Source organism: Peromyscus eremicus, unplaced genomic scaffold, assembly GCF_949786415.1.
Source record: "Peromyscus eremicus unplaced genomic scaffold, PerEre_H2_v1 PerEre#2#unplaced_535, whole genome shotgun sequence".
Lineage (NCBI taxonomy): Eukaryota > Metazoa > Chordata > Mammalia > Rodentia > Cricetidae > Peromyscus > Peromyscus eremicus.
Window position 1 is genome coordinate 174,931 of NW_026734771.1, and position 16,990 is coordinate 191,920.

The 16,990-nt window shown below is 37.3% G+C and overlaps 1 long non-coding RNA gene across 2 annotated transcripts in view; it reads right to left on the minus strand.

Moving 5' to 3' along the window:
• Window positions 1-3,161: 3,161 nt before the first annotated feature.
• The window catches only part of LOC131901856 (uncharacterized), a 38,071-nt gene continuing 24,242 nt past the window's right edge, over window positions 3,162-16,990 (minus strand). Inside the window, exons 2-3 of one of the 2 annotated variants that reach the window (XR_009376916.1) lie at window positions 3,946-4,073; window positions 3,162-3,514 (exon numbers count right to left, since the gene is read on the minus strand). This is a non-coding gene — a long non-coding RNA (uncharacterized LOC131901856). Of the gene's footprint in view, window positions 3,515-3,945; window positions 4,074-12,489; window positions 12,588-13,576; window positions 13,674-16,990 lie in introns of those variants that run through there. The other variant, XR_009376917.1, reaches the window with a different exon arrangement.

Below are 16,990 nucleotides of genomic sequence, written 5' to 3' on the forward strand. Positions count from 1 at the left end.
GTGCAAAAGTCAAACTCAAATTCTATTGTGATAATTAATTCTCTATGTGACCTGAAATGGCCACATGCTATTGACTCACTTTCCTCCTCCACAAATAAAATATAGTATCTACAAAATCAAATTAGTGTCTATCATAACTATTGATAAATACATTATTTAATTTCTAAAATCAGAATGAAATTAGAACTCACACAATGCATTTCATCAATAAGTAAAGGAAGTTGGATGTGATGGCTCACATCTGGAATCCCATGATCCTGGGGGCTGAGGCAGAATGATGGAGGATCACAACACAGGCAAGAACAGCCTGAGTTACAATGAGACCTTGTCTCAAGACTAAACAAATTAATAAAGAAAATAATAAAGAAAGAGTAAACTATGCTTTCCAAAGGTTATAGAGTGATTTAATGTGAAGATAGAAGTACATAAAAACCTCCTGACTCTTAGTGCACACTTGGTTCATGATACATAAGTGATGTTGTGCATATTGTATCACATGATTAAAGCTGTTTTGAAAACATTCTCAATAAAACATGAGATATTGATTATGGAACGATATCCATATATTAAACTCATTTGAATTAATCACATTAAGTTGCCAACTTCCTTTTAGACCATTAACTCTGGTCTTGTTATGTGTAGTGGTTGCTTATGCTCTGCAGAAAGTTAACTGCAGCTTTTGCCCAGCTGTATTGGTAGAAGCAGATACTAGATAAGTGTTTCAGAGTAATGAATGGAAAATGCCTGAGGCTTTCAGAGAGAAGATGGAAGGACATGGGGCTCAGCCACTGATTGTACTGGGTTAGGCATCAGGTCATTTGACAACAGAAAGCATTCAGAATTTACGTATTTTATCTATTGAGGATAATCTCCATGTAGAAATAAATCTTCTTTGCCTTTACAGACAGGTAAGCAGAACACACTGCAGAGAAATATCAGTGTAGCATTCTGCCTGGGCATTTGTTGAATGTACTTCATAAAGTGCCTATGTTTCTTGATATTGAAATGGCCTTCCTCCCAGCACACATAAACTTTCTATTACACAACTTCTAGTCAAAATGACCAGAATCCACTCCTTTCTCCAGTAGAATTGTGGTCGTAAATATAGCTTTAGACTAGACTTCACCAATTTAAAAATGGGAAGTTTGATAACGTCAAATTTTATCTTCCTTCTCACCATTGCCCCATCACCATCACCATCATCATCACATTCATGATTGCTGTCACCGTAACTCCGGTTCACACTTGGTATGCAGCTTATGAATACCTTAGCATGCAGATAAATAACTTTTTTATTTTATTTTTCCTTCACTTTTTTTGTGATGCTGGAGATCAAATCCAGGGCCTTGAACACTAGGCAAGTGCTCTAACACTGATCTACAACTCAAAATCTTACTATCTCTAGTTCCTGATGGCCAGGGTTATAAATGTCATTACCTCTGGTTCAGAGATGGGAACTTTTAAACTATTCAATATGCATATCTCCATTTCATAAGCTTAGGAAAAATTCTAACTCATGTCAAATATGTTTCATTTGGGCTCATAATAAATGAGGGAACAGGATTTCAAAACATTTCAATTTCTTAACTATATTTACTTAATTTCCTCTTAAGTGCTTCTTATTATTTTTATTGGAAAGAAGGATAACTTTGAAAGGGAATTTATTTAAAAAAACTTAATTATGCATGCAAAAATGTGTAGTAATACAAAACTGAAAACTTAGAATATTAAAAAATTAAAACAGAAAAACTATGATTAAATAAAATAAATATGCCACATTAATTTCATTAAAACTTAACATTTTTGAACATTGTGATAATTTCTTAGTAACATGAATACATACTTACCCTAAATAATAAATGAAAAGTACTAAATACTTAAGTTTATGCATATAGTCATTTGGATTGTGATATATATTTAATAGCAATCAAATAGGAATGTGGATTATGACTTATAGAAAACATGATGCTACTAAGCTTCTCTTTCATTCTTTGATATATTTGAAAAGTAATCTTTAGGTTATTACAGGTTATAAATGTATTCGAAAGGCTTTCCAAAGAAAAGTGAAATAGACAAAGATGTCTTTTCCTTGGTAGCACCAATTGTTTCATGCTCTTCAAGAAGTTAAAAAAAAATTGATCTTAGTCTTGTTTACTCTAAGTTTACCTGTTGTCTTATTAGAGTTTCTTTGCGTTAATTGTTCTTAGATAAGATATTTTAAATCTTCACTCGTTCTAAAAGATGCTGGTATCAAGGAGACATCATAGACTTTCTAGTTTCTCTACGATGTCCATGTTTACATCATCAATAGCACTTATTTCTGAGGATGGTGTCATTCACTATTCTATAATTGGGTGACTACTGGTAGGTTGATCATGCTCCAGGGGATAGTCCCACATCAAGGACTATATGAGCAACACAAATGGAGGTCAATGGGTTATTTTTAAAAAAGAAGTTGGGAAAATAAGAAGGTGAGGGTGGATCAGGAAGGCAGTAGAGGAAAGAGCTGGCAGTGAATGTGGTCAAAATACATTGTATGAAATTATCAAAATGTTAATAAAATATTAAAAATAAAAAAATAGTTAGTTAATTTTGTTGAAGGTCTGTTATATATAATGAAGAAAACCTTTGGCTGATTTCAAGTTACATTTTAGTTTTGCAGTTTTATTAAATTGTAAGAATGTATTTTTTTGAGAATATCTCAATTCAGTGCTCTTCAAATTTTTGAACGTATAGGCCAATTTTTCAATTAAAGTTGACTAATTTCATATTTATTTTTTTCTTTTATGGAAAATAGATGTTTATCATACAATCTATTCTAATTACAGTTTCTTCCCCCGCCACCAGATCCTCTCAGTTCCCCTCACCTCTCCTTCCACTTGGATCCATACCCCTTCTGTCTCCTCTTTGGGAACAAACATGCATCTAATAATAATAAGGAAATAAAATAAGATAAAACAAAACAAGCAAATCAGAACAGGACAAAACAAACAAACAAACAAACAAAAAGAGGCCAAAGAAAAAGCAAAAGAATTACATATAGATATAGGGTCACACAAGTTCAGAACACATAGGAATCCCATAACAACACAAAAATGGAGGCCAAAATATATACACAAAGGAACATTAAAGGTTAAAAAAAAAGCCCTTACACAACACTATGAAACTAAGAAACCCCAAAGATGGCACTGAATTTATTTTGTGTTGATCGTCTACTGCTGGACATGGAGCCTACCCTTGTTTCCCCAGGGAGATTCTATTGAGGAAAACTATTTTTTTCATTTTTAAGTAATTGTCAACTGGAGATAACTTCTGGGTTAGGGGTGGCGGCATGTGTCCTCTTCTCTCAGCTCTAGGATCCTATCTGGTGTTGACCTGTGCAGGCCTTGTGCACGCTGCCACAGTCTGTCTGAGTTCACGTGCTCCTCAGCCATTCTGTGTTTAGAAGGTCTGTCTCTATCCTCTCTGACTCTTGTATTCTTTCCAACTCCTCTTCTGCATAGTTCCCTGAGCCCTAAGGGAAGGATTTGATGGAGATACGCTATTTAGGATTGACTGTTCCAAGGTCTCTCACTCTCTATACATTGTCTGTCTGTGGGTCTTTATATTTGTTCCCAACTCCTGCAGGAAGAAGCTTCTCTAAAGATGGCTGAGCAAGTTACTAATCTGTAAGCATATCAGCATGTCATTAGGAATCATTTTGTTGCTACGTTCCTTTAGCAGAGCAGTAGTATTTGGTTTATCCCTAGGTTTGGCTTGTCTAATTTCAGGTTCTTGGCCACCCAGGAAGGGTCAAGCACAGGTTCCATATCACAGAGTGGGCCTTAATTCAAACCAGATAGTGGTTGGTTTCTCCCACAAGCTTTGTACCACTATTTTGCCATCATATATTGCAGGCAGGACATTATTGTTGATCCAAGGGTTTGTATAAAGGTTGATGCTTACCTTTCTCCTTTGATAGCATAGACATATCTTCCAGTACTGTGAAATTCATCAATAGAGATGAAGGCTCTAGGCTGGGTCAGTGGTTCTCAACACCTTTGGGGGATGAATGACCCTTTCTCAGAAGTCACCTAAGACCATCAGAAAACACAGGTGTTTTTATAGCAATTCACAGCAGCACTAAAATTACAGTTATGAAGTAGCAATGAACATAATTTTGTGATTGGGGGGTGTCACCACAACATGAGGAACTGTATTAAAGTGTCAGCATTAGGAAGGTTGAGAATCACTGCTCTAGATAAACACCAGCTCAACTTCTCCATGTTCAGTAAGTTGTTGAGGTTTGTTTTCAGCAATAGAGCCTTAACATCTATTTGTGGAGAGCAATCAATAGCCTTGGAAACGACCTCATTTGTTTGAGAATCCCCCTGGGATCTCTTTGGCCAAAAACCTGATCATATGTAACCCATTCCCAGCAGTGGAAGCTTCATTAGGTGAAAAGAAATGTGCAATTGAGGCTCTGCCTCCCCTATTATTTGGAGATTGCATTTAGGTCATCTCCATATATGTATATATTGAAGAAAATTTCTACTGTATTGGGTTTCAATATGACTCCCTCAAATGGCCCTTAATTTTATCTGTGCCTCCCCAAATTCCCCATTGCTTCCTTCTTTAGTCTCCCTCCCTATTTGATTCTTTTGTTCCATCCCCCTGCATCCATAACTATTCTATGTCCCCTTCCAAGGAAGGTACATCACTTCCTCAAGTCTCTTAATCTCTAACATCTGTGGTAGCTAACTTATTAATTACTTAATACCTAACATCCACATATAAGTGAGTACATGCCATATTTGTCTTTTTGGATCTGGGTTCCTGCAATCAAAATGAATTTTTCCAACTCTATTTACCTGCAAATTCATGATTTTTTAATGATGAGCAATATTTCATTGCAGAAATGTACCACATTTCCTTTATCTATTGATGGGCATCTAAATTGTTTCCAGTTCTGGCTATTATGAATATAGCAGCAACGAATAAAGTTTAACAAGTGTCTCTGTAGTAGGATGAAGTAACCTTTGGGTATATGTCCAAGAATGGTTCTTGAGATGGATCTGTTCTCAGCTTCCTGAGGACCCACCACACAGATTTCCATAGTGGCTATACAATTTGGCATTCCCACTAGCTGCTGATGAGTGTTCCCTTTAATCCACATCCTCTCCAGCATAAGCTGTCATTTGTTTTACTGACTTGTGCCATTCTGACTAATATAAGATGAAAACTCAAAGTAGTTTTGATTTGCGTTTCCCTGATAGATAACATTGTAGACTATTTAAAAAATTTTTCAGCCATTTGTGTTTTCTCTTTTGAGAGCTCTCTGGATAGATCTACTCTATTTTAAATTTGTTTATTTGTGTTGGGGGTTTTTAGTTCTTTATATGTTTAGTTTATTAGCCTTCCATCAGATGTGTAGATTATAAAAAATCTTTTCCCATTCTGTAGTCTGTTGCTTTATCTGAGTTACGGTTTCCTTAGAATGCACTGGCTAGTTTTTTCTGTCAACTTGACACAAGCTACAGTCATCAGAGAGGAAGGAAACTTAGTTGAGAAAATTCCTCCCTGAGATCCAGCTCTAAGGCATTTTTCTCAATTAGTAATCAATGGGGTAGGGCCCAGCCTATGGTGGGTGGTGCCATCCCTGGGTGGGTGGTCCTGTGTTCTATAAGAAGGTGGGCTGAGCAAGCCATGGGAAACAAGCCAGTAAACAGCATGCCTTCATGACCACTTCATCAGCTCTTGCCTCCAGGACCCTGCCATGTTTGAGTCCCTATCCTGATTCCTTCAGTGATGAACAGCAATGCTAAAGTGTAAGCTGTATAAATCCTTTCCTCCCCAACTTGTTTATTGGTCAGGGTGTTTCATCACATCAATATAAACCCTAAGACATTGATGTTGAGAAGCTTTTCCGTTTCATGAGCTCCTGTTAATTAATTGTTGATCTTAGTGTCTATGTTAGCAGTGTTCTGTTTAGAAAGTCTTTACCTGTGCCAGTAAATTTAAAGACCATTCCCCCACTTTATCTTCTGTCAGATTCAGTGTATCTGGCCTTAGGTTGAAATCTTTGAACCATTTGGAGTTGAATTTTGTACAGGGTGATAGATATGGATCTATTTGTATCCTTCTACATGCATCTGTCTAGTTTGACCAGCACCTTTTCCCAAAGATGATATCTTTCTTCAAGAGTGTAATTCTGCCTTCTTTATCCAAAATCAGGTATCCTTAGGTGTATGCATTTTTTTTTTAATTTCAATTAGATCTCATTGTTCTATGTGTCTATTTCTTGTGCCAACCTCATGCTGTTTTTATTACTATAGCCCTAAAATAAAATTTGAAATCAGGGATGGTGATACCTCCAGCAGTTCTTTTACTGTTCAGCATTGTTTTGGCTTTTTTTTTTTTTTGTCTTCCATAAGAAACTAAAAATTTCCTTTTGAGATTGTTGAAGAATTATACTGGAATTTTGATAAGGATTGCATTAAATCTATAGATTTTTTTGAGTAATGGCCATTTTTACTCTATTAATCTTACCAATCCATGAGCATAGGATATACTTCCATCTTCTAATATCTGCTTAAATTTCTGTCTTTAATTTCTTTAAGTTTTTTTTTTTTCATACAAGTCTTTCACTTATTTGCTTAGAGTTACCCCAAGATATTTTGTTATTTGAGACTATTGTGAAAGCGATTGTCTCCATGATTTCTTTCTCAGACCATTTGTCATTTGTATATAGGAGGGCTACTGACCTTTTTTTAGTTAATTTGGTATCCAGCCACTTTACTTAAAGTGTTTTTCAACTGTAAGAGTTCCCTGGTAGAATTTTTAGGGTTACTTATGTACACTATCATATCATCTGCAAATAAAGATACTTTGACTTCTTCCCTTCCTATTTGAATGCCCTTTATCTCTATCTCTTGTCTTATCACTCTAGCCAAAGACTGTATTGAATAGGCATGGAGCTAATGGAAAACCTTATTTTGTTCATTGTTTTAGTGCGAATTCTTTGAGTTTCTGTCATTTAAGTTGGTGTTGGCAATGAACTCACTTTAAATATCCTTTATTGTGTTGAGTTATATTGCCTGTACCCCAATCTCTCCAGGACTTATCATGAAGGGGAATTGGATTTTGTCAAAGGGCTTTTCTGTATCTAATGAGATGATCATGTGGTTTATGTCATTCAGTCTGTATATTAAATTACATGTATCTATTAGATATGCTGAATCTTTTCTGCATCTCTGGGATGAAGCCTACTTGATCATGGCAAATGATCTTGTTCATGTGTTGGCTTCAGTTTGCAAGTATTTTATTGAGAATTATAGCATCTATGTTCATAAGGGAAAATGGTCTGTAATTCCTTTATTTAGGTCTTTCTGTGATCTGGGTGTCAGGGTTGCTGTAGCCTTGTAAAAAGGGTGGGGCAATGTTCCTTCTGTTTCTTTTTTGTGTAATAATTTGAGGAGTATTTGAAATTGATTCTTTTTTGACTGTCCAGTAGAATTCTATGTTAATACTATCTGGCCTTGGTTTTTGTTTGTTTGTTTGTTTGTTTATACTACTTTTTTTGTTTTGTTTTGTTTTGTTTTTCGAGACAGGGTTTCTCTGTGTAGCTTTGCGCCTTTCCTGGAACTCACTTGGTAGCCCAAGCTGGCCTCGAACTCACAGAGATCCGCCTGGCTCTGCCTCCCAAGTGCTGGGATTAAAGGCGTGCGCCACCACCATCCGGCTGTTTATACTACTTTTAATTATTGTCCATATTCCACTAGGAGATATGAGTCTATTTAAGTTGCTTGTTTGAACTTTATTTAACTTTGGTTGGTGGTATGTATTGAGAAAATTGTTCATATTTTAGATTTTCCAATTTGGTAGGATATAAGTTATTAAAGTACATCCTTATGATTCTCTGGATTTCCTTGGTATCCATTTTCATTTCTGACTCTGTTAAGCTTTGTTAATTTCTTTTTTCTCTCTCTGCATTTTCATTAATTTGGAGGAGGATTTGCCAATCTTATTTATTTTCTCAAAGAATCAACTCTTTGTTTCATTGATTCTTTGCATTTTTGTTTGCTTGTTTCAATTATATTGATTTCAGCTCTAAGTTTGATTCTTTATTGCTGTCTCCTCCTTTGGGTATGATTTCTTCTTTTGTTCTGGACTTTCCAGGTATTCCATTAAGTTGCTAATATGAGATCTTTCCATTTTGTTTTTAATGTAGGCACTTAGTGCTAGGAACTTGCCTCTTAGTATCACCTACATTATATCTCTTAAGTTTGCATATATTGTGTTTTTATTTTCAATAAATCCTGAAAAGTTTTTTTATTTTTTTAGTAATATGTCTTTACCCATTTTTAATTCAGTGGTGAATTGTTCAGTTTTCATGTGTTGGTAAACTTTCTGTTGTTCCTGTTGTTGATGATGTCCACCTTTACTCTGTGGTTTCTGTTGTTGATGTCCATTGTTACCCTGTGGTGGTCAGATAGAATGCATGATTTTATTTCAATTTCCTCGTATTTATTGAGACTTTCTTTATGTCCAAATATATGGTCAATCTTGGAGAAAGTTCCACGAGGTGCCAAAAAGGTTTATTTGTTTGTGTTTGGGTGAAATTTTTTGTAAATATCTGTTAGGTCTTTTTGGTTTATGGCATCCGTTAGCTCCAGCATTTCACTGTTTAGATTTTGTCTTGATGACCTGTCTGCTGGTGAGAGCAGGGTATTGAAATCATCCATTATCATGGTATGAGGGTCAATATGTGATTTAAGCTGTAGTAGTGTTTGTTTTATGAACTTGGATGCCTTGTACTTGGTGCATTGATGTTAAGAATTCCAATTTTTGTTGGTTTTTCCTATGATAAGTGTGAAATGTCCTTCCTTATCTGTTCTGACTAGTTTTAATCTGAAGTCTAATTTGCCAGATATTAAAATGGCTATACTAGCTTGTTTCTTGGGTCTATTTTCTTGGAATACCTTTGTGGTGGTTTGAAAGAAAATGACCCCATAAGAGAATGGCACTATTAGAAGGTGTGACTTTGTTGGAGGAGGTGTGGTCTTGTTGGAGTAGTAGTCTTTTTGAAAGAAGTGTGTCACTGTGGAGGTGGGTTTTGAGGTCTCATATATGATCAAACAACACCAAGTTTCTCAGATCACTTCCTGTTGCCTGCATATCAAGACATAGGACTCTCAGCTACTTTTCTATTACTATGTCTGCTTGCACATCACCATGTCGCACCATGATGATAATGGACTAAACCTCTGAAAATGTAAGCCACCCATTAAGTATTTTTTTCCTTTATAAGAGTTGCTGTGGTCATGGTGTCTCTTCACAGCAACAGAAACCCTAACTAAGACAGAAGTTGGTACCAGGGACTGGAGTATTGCCATGATAGGGCTGACCATGCTTTTGTTTGAAGGAATATGGACCTTAGAACTGTGAATTAAAAAAGCAGTTGAGCTGTGGGCATGCCTTTAATCCCAGCACTTGGGAGGCAGAGCTAGGTGGATCTCTGTGAGTTCAAGGCCAGCCTGGTCTACAAAGCAAGTTCCAGGCAAGGCACAAAGCTACACAAAGAAACCCTGTCTTGAAAAACAAAACAAAACAAAACAAAACCAAAAAAAAAAAAAAAAAAAGCAGTTAAGCTCCAAAAAGCCAGTTCATGCACTAGGAATAAATCCTGGTCCTACTGACTAGCTTTTTGGAGACCATTCCCTGTGGAGGGATACCTGGTTCAGCCTTGATGCAGGGGGTAGTGGCTTGGTCCTGCCTCAACTTGATATGCCAAACTTTATTGACTTCCTATGGGAAGCCTTACCCTCACTGAGGAGTGAATGGGGGTGATGGGGGCATGGGAAGAGGAGAGGGAGGGGGAACTCTGGTTAGTATGTAAAATGAAAAAATATTTTGAATTAAAAAAAAAGACAAAAAACAAAAAGAAAAGCAGTTGAACGCTTTAAATACTGCTTAATAGTCCATCCTAGTGAGAATATGGAAGACAGTGATGCAGAGTGTGATCTGAAGCACAGGTTTTGTAGAATGGCAGGTGGGAGACCTTCGTGGGTTGGAGCTGAGGGGTGAGAAAGAGACACAACATGCCATGCAACCACAGCAGGTGGCAGTCACAGAGGGTGGGAGACACAGGGGGATGTGGGGGCACACCATTCAGGCAGCACTCATGTGGGAAGTTTCATTAAGGGGGGAAGAGAAGGGGGGAAGAAAGAGAAAACAGGCAAAGTCTGAGGAGAGAAAAAGATGGATAAAGAAGACAGGATGTGCCTGTGACCTCCTGGGAAGAGAGAGGAAGGGAGGGAGAGAGAGAGAAAGGGAGGGTTTTGTTTTGTTTTGTTTTGTTTTGTTTTTCTTAAAGGGGATTTTGTTCCTGTGCATAGAGAATAGGCATTCACACAGCACAATTACTACATAATGACATCTGGCTGTAGGACCAGGGATGTCTAAGTATTTGCCTAGGTCAGCAAGTGCATTCTGCTGGATCCCCCAGGGATGTGCCAGGTAATGTCTAAATGTTAACAGTGGGTGCATGGATAAAAAGGTTTCAGAGGAAAAGAATGTTAGTAATGTGGCCTAGAGCCCGGTCTTGTGATATTTTGGTGAAGAATGTGGCTGCCCTTTGCCCTTGTCAAAAAGAGTCTGAGGCTAAAGTGAAAAGTTTTGGATTAATTTTGTTGTCAGAGGAATCTCAGAACAGCCTAGTATAGACTTTGTCTTGTGGTTATTGGTGGTAACTCTGCTGAAGATTTAAAATAGAAAGGAGCAAGCTGAGCAGGGTAAATTATGAAACATAAAATTTGAGGAGAAAAGGAGCACCAGGAACTGGAATGGAGCTAAATCCTGTCTTCAAGGAGATAAACAGATTAAGAAATTGAATAAAGAGAGTGATGACCTCAGGGCAAGATCCCACCCAACCAAGTTTCCAACTTGTGAAAAGGAATTAAAGAAAAGGATAGAGCCAGGTGTGGTGGTACACCACTGTAATCTCAGCACTCCAGAGAGAGATTGGCTGGCAGATCTCTGAGTTTCAGCCCAGCCTGGTCTACAGAACAAGTTCCATAACAGCCAAGCTTAGGCAAGAATATAACCTTAAAACAAACAAACAAACAAAAACTAGTGAAGATGTAATTGAAAGACTTCTGAGTTTAAGGCAACTCTGGTCTGGAGATCTAGTTTCAGGACAGTTAAGATTAGACAGTGAAGGAAACCACTGAAAATAGAAAGTTAGTGAAGATGTAGTTGAAGAGAGGGGGCCATGTTCTAGGCATAGTAAGTAGCAGAACTTGGTAGTTTCAGCAACACACTTATCTCTCTTGGGCTGGTTCTATTCCCTATCAGCAGCTCTCCTTGGCAGGTAATCCCCAACTCTGGCATCTCCAACATCTTGGGTCTCCAAAGCAATGCAGTCTTCACCTTCACAGCTTTATGCAAAGGTATTTCTTGGCCTCCATAAAGGGATATCCCTGACATATACCTGGCCTGAGCAGCTTTCCTTAGATGCAGAGGGAGATTCCACAACCCCTTTCTTATATCCTTGCCTCTGAAGCCAGAACCATGTGGCTGAACCTGCCAAGTTCTTTTGCTTGCTGAGGATGGAACATGGTCCCTTCATTCAAATACATTTTCAACAGCTTTCTGTTTTTGGTGGTTTCCTTCACTGCCTAAGCTCCTAAGCTTGGCTGACCTGGAACTTGCTCTGTAGACCAGGCAGACCTCAAACTTGAACATCCTCCTGCCTTTGACTCCTGAGTGCTGGGATTAAAGGCATGTACCACCACACTCAACCCTAAGCTTTTTTTTAATTCCTTTTCACAAGTTGGAAACTTAGCTGGGTCATCTTTTGACCTGAATTTACCACTCCATTTATTCCATTTTAACATCAAGCTTTTCTTTAAACTTTTTATATCCTTAAACACTGGACTTACTTACACTTCCCAGTGTGCCTTTTCTTCTCAAACTGTACATTGTGTATTTTCCCTTGCTCAGCCTTCTCCTTTTCATTATAGATCCACATAAGAGTCACTACTAATAACTATATGTTATACTCAATAGTAACCTGTCCTGAAATCTCTGTCAATGCCATTAATCTAAAACTCTTCAGTTTAGCATCAGGTAGATTTTTTTTTCAGACAAGAGGAAAAAGCAGCCACATTCTTCACCAAAATATCACCAAGAAAGGTCTCTAAGCCACATACTAATATTCTTCCTCTCTGAACTTCTTGAGCTGTGCCCTCACAGTTCAAATATCCTTCAGCACTATTGTGTTCTGTGCTCCTATTTGTATGGCCCATTAAGCCCCACTTAAAGCATTCAACTGTTTTCTAAATCCAAAGTCCCAAATCCATATTCTACCAAAAAAGCAGCATACTCCAGCCTGTTACAACCACACCCCACTCCCTGATAGTAACTACGTCTTAGTCAACATTCTATTGTGAAGAGAGACCATGACCATAACAACTTCTATAAAAGAAAGCACTTAATTGAGGCTTGCTTACAGTTTCAGAGATTTAATCCAATATTGTCATGGTGGGGAGCATCGCAGAACGCAGGTAGACATAGTGCAAGAGGATCTGAGAATTCTAAATCTGGATCTGCAGGCAGAAGAAAGGAGAGAGAGAGTCACTAGGCCTGGCTTGGGCTTCTGAAACCCCAAAGCCCAGCCTCAGTGACACACTTCCTCCAACAAGGCCACATCCACTCCAACAAGGCCACATGTCCTAATATTCCTCAAGTAGCACCACCTCTAATCATCAGGCATTCAAATATTTGAGTCTATGGGAACCATTCTTATTCAAACTACCACCTAGGGCGGGGAACCAATTGTGGTAAAGAGGAGGTATAAATAAAGTGGGATGTCATTGTAATAATGATTCAATTTATTATTTCAGATATGACTGTCAGTTTCAAAAAATACATATATCTCTGATATATTCTCCTGACCATATGACTTCATTCAGATACACACAGAACATTAAATATAAGATAAAATTCAATTACGTAATAGCATTTGTAAAGGACTGTGGGCACATCCACTGAGCCTGTGTTAAAAGTTACTTCATGGGAAGCAGGAAATGCAAAAGACTGTAGGGAACAGGAAAACCTTAACTTTATAATATTTATATATGAAAACTGAAAGAAATGAAATAAATGAATATTGGCCAATATTGACATTTTAGTTTGCTGTAATATTTATTATAGTATTTAATCAATATTTCAAATCATAAAATAAAACTAAATGCCTATATATACATAAATAATCAAATATCTACACTTGACATTGTTTTCATTGTTTATATCCTGACAAGGAGAAGTCAAGTATGAATATCAAGGTGAGCAGGACACCAACTCATCCCAGGAAAGCCTGAGGGTTTGGATTCAATGGTTTTTTCAGGTTCTCCCCACCAACACAACTATAGGAAATCCTGCAGGAAGCAGCATATTTATTTTACTAAAAGAAGAGCCTCTGACAAACAATTAATAATAGATTCTTTCTTCAAAGTAAGCAACTCTATTTTTATAATCTTAGTATAATACTTAGTCTGTCTATGTATGCTAAATACAGCTGAGAAAATGGACAGACCTTTTTAAGTGCTCATCATCCATATAGGATCCGTGATGTGAAGGGCTTTAAGTACAACCAGATTTCATTGAAAAGAAAAATGCTCAGCTTGGCTGTCCTTAGAAAATAGAATTGGTTTGTCAGTACTCCAGCTAGGTCTTGAGTGAACAAATTTCAAGAAAATATTCAGAAACAACTCAATTAACATACATGTACAAATAAAACTGAAACAGCAAAGAAGAAACGAAAGAAAGAAAGAAAAACAGAACTCAGCTTAATTCCATAATCGAGCACCTGTGGGAAATGCAGAGGCTTGTTATCAGGTGTAACCACCTCAGGACTTAGAATAATTGGGTGAGTTAGAAAGCTGGAGAGAAGAACCCATGGGGAAGATAGAGAGCTAGCACAGTGATTCTTTCTGCATGACACACAGTATTTCCCATGCTCAAGAGACAGCAGATTTGCCTTGCAAAGGAGCAGGAATAAGGCTTTTAGGGTGCTGGAAAGATTTTAAATCTGAACACAGACCTAAATTACATCTGGATATTTGCCTTATAATAATTTGGCAGATTATAGACTCATGTACTACGGAATATCCTATACAAAATCATGACATATATGCATATAAATCTACATACTTATCTAAATAAATATATAACCACATTTCTCTGTGTATACCAGTATTTTATTTTTAATTTCTCTCTATGTGGATATTTTGCATATATATATATATATATATATATATATATATATATATACATATACATATACATATGTGTGTGTGTGCGTGTGTGTGTGTGCATCACATACCATATGTGTGCCTAGTACCCACAGAGGCCAGAAGAGGGCACCTGATGTCTGGGAACTGAAGTTTATGGTTGTGAGCTCCCATGCTGATGCTGGGGATTGAATGCAGGTTCTCTGCAACAACAGCCACTGAGCCATCTCTCCAGCCCATCTACCAAATTTCAACAGCATGTTTTTGTAACAGATTGTTGGGTTCTAAGGAAGCAAACCAATAGTATCAAATGATAGTGAAGGAGTGAAGTAAGGTGAATTGCCACATGCTGCTGGTAAAACCAATTTGGGAAAATGGGAATCATTTTAACAAAACTGAAATGTATATAAATTTCAATCTAGCAACGAGTTCCAAGATTTCTGTAGTTTTGCAATATCACATTGCGTGGCCACACTTGTGAGTGGGAAAATTAAACTGCCCTGCACGTCATTGGATTTTGATAACCCAGCACTGAGGAGGAGAAGGAAGCAGCAGTCAGTAGAGAATTATGTCTAATATCTGAGACAGCTTCAGCAGCTGTAAGTGCTTTGTAAGATTGTAATGGCTAATTCATTTCTATTCTTTTTCCACTAGAATCTTTAGGAGTCTCTGAGACAAGAATCAGCTCTATTTAACATGCATAGCTTTAAAGTGCCTACAGTATGATAGTATATAATAGGCCCTCACTAACTTATGTGTGCAGGCAGAAAGGCACAAGGTGGCTTCAGCTTCTGTGGTCTCTGGGGGCGGTGCTTCTGAGGAACTGTAACAACTATGATCAAGACAGAAGAAAGGTGGCCCTCTCTCTCTGGGAAACTGGCCTAGTAGTGGGTTCTTGAGGACTAGTTATGGTGCACAGCCCACAGATAGCGGAGGTCTTTGTAGGTTGTTTGTCTGTTTGTTTGTTTTGAGTAGAAGAGAGAAGAAAGGAGAAGTCTTGGTGACTGGATGTAAACATTGAGCTCAGGAGAGAGCTCAAGAGGATGGCCCAGAAATAACTGCAGTTCTCGTACATGTGTGGGAGCTGGATGTTCAGGAAGTACAGTGCGGAGATGATGTTGGACATTTAAGTACAAAATACAATATGAAATATTGTAATGAAATATGTCTGAGTAGGTAAGTTTCTCTAAATATCAGTTGTATTTTCCCCTCAGAAAGTACTGAAATACTTAAGAGATATGCTGGTATTCTTTATCATAATGTACCTAAAATAATTTAAGCTGTTTTTATTAAAGCAAGACATCAGTAATAAACCACTGTTGTTCTATTTTAACATTTTTATTTCCATAGGAATATTTGAAGTAGTGGTGGGCTCTTTATATTAACTCAACTCAGGTGTCCAGATACCTAAATCTTGATAATTTTTCCAAATCTCTCACCAAATTTTATGTGTTGCCATTGTCTGACAGCTACACATTCCTCTTCTGGTTTTAGAACTGTGTCTCAACCAACTCTCAATTTTTTTTCCTACTCTGACTGTACTTTCATCATATGTTTTGATTTTTCTAATGTACTGTTGACTTTGGCATCAAATGCATTAGGTTTTTTTTTTCCCAAAAATGAAGAGATTAAAGAGTGAAATATTTTTAAGTAATAATAATGCTGCTAATTTTAAGAAGTTGGTCAATATCACTGATAACCAGGAAAATTCAAATCCAAATCCCATTGGCATCACTTTCAGAATGACTATTAAAAAATAAAGGTAATAATTGTTGGTGAGGTTGTGCTGAACAGTATTAGTAGAAATGCAGATGATATGGCCAACCGGCACCTGCAGACAGTACACATCAAATGCAAGGACATTCAACCCTTAAAGTAGAACAGGATCTTGCCTTTTGACTCAGTTAAGCCTAAAAGAAGTTATGTTAAGTGAAAAAATGCAGGCATAGAAAGGAAAAAAAAAACCTCATGCAAAGAATGTATAGTAAATCAAAAATAATGAACTGAGGTGGACGGTGGTGGCACACACCTTTAATCCCAGCACTCCGGAGGCAGAGACAGGCAGATCTTTGTGAATTCAAGGCCAGCCTGGTCTACAGAGCAAGATCCAGGAAAGGGACAAAGCTACACATAGACACCCTGTCTTGAAAAACCAAAAATAACTGAATAAATAAATAAATAAAATAAAAATAATGAACTGAAATATAATAAATGTTGAATGAAGCGGAGAGCAGAATACGATTGAAAGAAGTGAACTGAGATGCTTGAGGAAACAGGAAGATGAGGAGTACAAAGTGGCAGTTTCTTAGAAAGAGTAAATCCAGCTATTTGAGTTATTACAAGATACCAAGTATATATGGAGCATTTACTAATTAAAAGCATTTGAGATGGCTTTCCCACATTGAAAGAAAAGTAACTATGTGAGATGGCTGTGCTAGTTTGCTAGTGTGTAGCAATGACTTTACAATGACTATGGATGTTATACTTGAATCTTAATTGTCCCCCAAATGCTCTTGCATAAATTTTGGTACCCACTTGCTGTAACTATGGGGAGCTTACAGAACCTTCAAGAGTTGTTGCCTCGTGGGAGGTTTTACCACATTGAGAGCATTCCTTTGAAGGGGATATTAAGATCCAGGCTCCTCAACCCAATAGCTTTAGTTCCCGAACTCAAGATGAGCAGGTTGCTTTCTTACCTCACACTTCCACCATCATGT